The sequence below is a fragment of the Limulus polyphemus genome, unplaced genomic scaffold (genome assembly GCF_000517525.1).
Source record: "Limulus polyphemus unplaced genomic scaffold, Limulus_polyphemus-2.1.2 Scaffold346, whole genome shotgun sequence".
NCBI lineage: Eukaryota > Metazoa > Arthropoda > Merostomata > Xiphosura > Limulidae > Limulus > Limulus polyphemus.
In genome coordinates, this window is record NW_013665956.1 from 37,111 (window position 1) to 41,340 (window position 4,230).

At 31.7% G+C, this 4,230-nt stretch overlaps 1 protein-coding gene across 9 annotated transcripts in view; it reads left to right on the plus strand.

The window, feature by feature from the left end:
• Positions 1-4,230, plus strand: part of LOC106457564 — a 117,963-nt gene that overhangs the window by 33,219 nt on the left and 80,514 nt on the right. The window contains exon 1 of one of the 9 annotated variants that reach the window (XM_022383558.1): positions 1,984-2,041. The exons of the other annotated variants lie outside the window; for them this stretch is intronic. The gene's annotated coding sequence lies outside the window, so the exon portion shown is untranslated. Of the gene's footprint in view, positions 1-1,983; positions 2,042-4,230 lie in introns of those variants that run through there. 9 annotated transcript variants of the gene reach the window in all.

A 4,230-nucleotide genomic window follows, 5' to 3' on the forward strand; every position in this document is an offset into this window, starting at 1 on the left:
GGTCTCTTTGAGCAGTAATGATTTTATAGAGAGTATTTTACATTTAATTTCGTACATTTTTGAGGGGTGATGGATAAAATAGGGATGATGGCATGCTAAGAAAAAATGTCACATGGGTCACACTAGTGTAAATTCAGTATTTTTTAATATATTCCTTGTAAAATTAAGAACTTAAAACTTGTATACTATTAAAATATGGATTATTAGCTAAGACTTTATTCTATTCTAATTGACATAACATAAACAAAAAGTAGTTTAATAAAATTTTGAATATAAGACACTAAAACCTTGTGTCATGTGCAGTAAAGAGTACCTGTGGAGAGAGGGTTAAATAAAAATTATTTTGGCCATTACTACCATTAGTACAAAAATGTAGGGTTAAGTGTCGTCGACAGCATGAAAAAAGACACGGATAAGTACTTCTTTCTTTGTTTTTCATATTTATTCTTTATTTATTATTATAAAACTAAACAAAAGGTAAACATATGGATCTCTTTAGGTTAGTTAAGGTTAAATTAGGTAAGATGAATAATAATAATAATATGATAAAAAATATTTCATGAGGCATGCACCTGAGCAGCTCAGAATAGCTCATGGGTAATGTAATTTGATAGCGTAACATGAGCTGCACGTTCCCCTAGTGATTTACATCTTATAATGGTGAGAATAGTATTTAAACACGGTTCAAAGGGCTATAAATTTATTATAAATAGATACATACTGTTATGAGTTTAAAGCTACATAAGATAAACAAATGTAGTTTCAGGTTACATTTGAAGTCATTCTAGGAAGAAAAAAAAGGGTAAAATACATTTATTTCAATTTTTTTGTTTGTTTATTTTTTGTGGTTACGAGGTTGTTCAAATTGACCAACCTTGTATAGAGTTAGGGTAGAGAAAATAACAGATAAAATATAAAGTTTTACCAAAAACAAACACTTTAAGTGATTGCACAAATGAAATTTGAGATTTTTGAGATGAAGAAAAGTATTTTTTAATTTTAGCATGAAAATCTCTTTGATCACAGACTATTCAAAACAAATACTCAATATATCCATGGACAAACCTTGTATAGAGTTAGGGTAGAGAAAATAACAGAAAAATATAAAGTTTTACCAAAACAAACACTTGAAGTGATTGCACAAATGAAATTTGAGATTTTTGAGATGAAGAAAAGTATTTTTAATTTTAGCATGAAAATCTCTTTGAACACAGACTATTCAAAACAAATACTCAATATATCCATGGACAAATCTTGTTTCAGTTTATTAAAAAGACTTTACTAAAAATATGATTTTTTGTTTGTGAAAGACTTGTAATGTTTACTGAAGGACTACCAAATTGTGTGAAGATGTACACACTATATTAAAAATTAGTAGTATCAAATCTATAAGGACTTTGAACGAGTACAAAGATATCATGTGTCGGTCAAATTGAGTGTTAACTTTAGTGCTTCACAGTGGTCTGGAATCTGCCATAAAGCATATAGACCTTATTGCTTCCAGACTCTGGACCAATCAAAACGTTAATTTGCTGTTCTCTTTCCTGAATTTTAACATGTGCTGCCTAAGACAACCTATTTTAATAGTGTTTATGGTGTGTTTAAATTTTTGTTGCCAGCACTCAAATTTAATGAGTTATTACATATGCATAGTAGTTTTCTGTGATGGAATGAGTAGGTTTACTACTGTAGTCTCATTAGTACTGTTTTCAAATAACATTTATGTAAAGTTTCCTATCAGTTTTCAGTAATTCATATAGCACATCTATTACGGGGGTTGAGCTGAGCACAGGGTGACAATTTCATGGGTTGTGTTTACAGGTATTAAACCCCAATGTAGAAGCTGACTGCCTCGTAGGAGGTTGAAGAGTTCCTTTACTGATAGCAGTGCCTTATGATTGTGTACTGTCCTATTTACTCTGCATCTTTTGCTTTTCCTTGCTCTACTGGATGGTACTTTTTTTCCTGGTAGTCTCAGTCCCTTTGAAAATTGATGGAAACCTTCTATGGTTGCTGTGTTTGCTTTACTGGTGCTGAAGAGGTCAGTATCCTGCCATTAAACTGTGCATAATTTAAATCTCTTGCACGCTTCCCTGTTATGCTTTATACTGGGGCTGTAATGATACATTTACACTATGATTTAATACATGCCATTTTTTATTATATGTGTCATGATATAAAAGACTATTTAGTTTAGATATTAGTGATTAATTTATTTTTGTGAGTGAATATTTGATTATTATTTAGTTATTGTTATAATAAGAGTTAAAAGCAGATGATTGTAAGAAGTTTTGTCAATAATTCATTGACGGCAAGAATATAGAAGGAAGACAGACGATTAAATGATAAAGATATAAATAGTGTGAGATGGAAGCAGCAGACAGATAAAAAGCAAAAGAGAATAACGTTGGTGTGAAGTTAACTACCGTAGAAGTGATAGGCCTAGCATTTAATACGCTTGAGTGAAACTAACAGTAGAAAAGAAGATAAGAAAAATAATTTTATTCCATCAAAGCATGGTTCTAAAGTAATTGAATCAGCCTGAGTGCACTTTGACAAAAGGAACAGAGGATCTTCAAGAAGAAAGGAAACCAAACTCATGCCACAACTGTAAGTGAATCACAGAGAGTACTACTGCGATAGAAATAGAGAAGATAATTCAGCTTGTCAACTGAAATTCTAAATAATTGAATTGGCTTAAGTGGATATTTAACAAGAAGGAGAGAGCTACATGTATAGTATTTATGATATGCCCATAATATCTATAGTGTTGAAGAATTTACTGTACATACGTTAACTTGTTCTTAATATATATATATATATATATATCATTTTGAAAACAAGTGAAGTGTGTGATGTTTATTCATCATTGAATTTATCACTAACAAGTCAGACACCTACTGTAGAAGAATCCTAAGCTCAACAACAACATAGTATATATTTGTACTATTAAGAAATGTCACTAAAAGCATTTCTATTTGACAATTGGAAAAAAGGAAAGTTTTATATATATATATAATACTTATATTTTTAAATTCTGATAATTGGTGAGCCAGAGCCAGGATTATACAGTGGTAAATGGCAATAGAAGAAAATGTGAACAAAAGCAGAAATATGTAAGCCTATCTATATATGCACAACTGTAGTAGTGATAAAAATAGTGTACAGATTAAAATTACGCTATGTAACAATGTCAACAGATTTTGATGAATGGATAGAAAGAGGATCTCAACTTGGGTTAAAAGACAGTGAACTATGAGAGTTTGTTAAACATTAACAAGAACTTGAAAGAGAAGAATGGCAACAGAAGAGACAAATTGAGAAAGAAGAAAGAGAAAGACTAAAAGAAAAAATGATAAAAATGAGAAACTAGATATAGAAAGAGAAGGACTTAGAAGAAAATGAGAGAAAGAAACTAGAAACACAGAATGAGAATACAAATTGAGAAAGAAGAAACAGAGAAAGGAGAGAGTAGAAATAGAAAGAATGAGAATACAAATTGAGGAAAAAGAGAGAGAGGAGAGACTAGAAATAGAGAGAATAAGAGCACAAATTGAGATAGTAAAACTCACCCAACCCGAAAGAAGAAGGACCCAAGAATGAGAATGGCGTCAGGGCTAGCTGACCCAAGCTGCCCAAAATTGATGAAAAAAAAGATGACATGGGTACTTTCCTGGAGAGATACGAAAGATTCACCCAAAGACAGAACTGGAACAAAGGTAACTGGGCAGTCTGTTTCAGCCCACTTCTCACAGGAAAAGGCCTAAAATTATATGCAGGCATGATGTCAGAAGATGCCAAGGATTACGACAAATTAAAACTAGCTTTACTGAAATAGTATGAACTTACTGAAGAAGGTTTTCATCAGAAGTTCAGAGGAGTTAAACCAGACACTGGAAAAACTGTATTTCAGTTTGTGGTACGTCTTCAGTAATATTTCATCAGATAGACTGACATGGCTGTGTGTGAAAATAGTTTTGAGGGACTGCCAGACCTATTAGTGCATGAACAGTTTATGACCATGTGTTCAACTAACATGTTACTTTTCCTAAAGTAGAGAGCACCAAAAGATGTAGACAAGATGATCAAGCTGGCAGAACAGTATATTGAAACCTATGGATATATACACCTGGAAAAAAGTTAAGCACCCCCAAATATTTTTCAGGATTGCTTATTGAAAATAAGGTTTAATTTTCATGATGTTGAGCAATGTTTATAATTTCAAACATA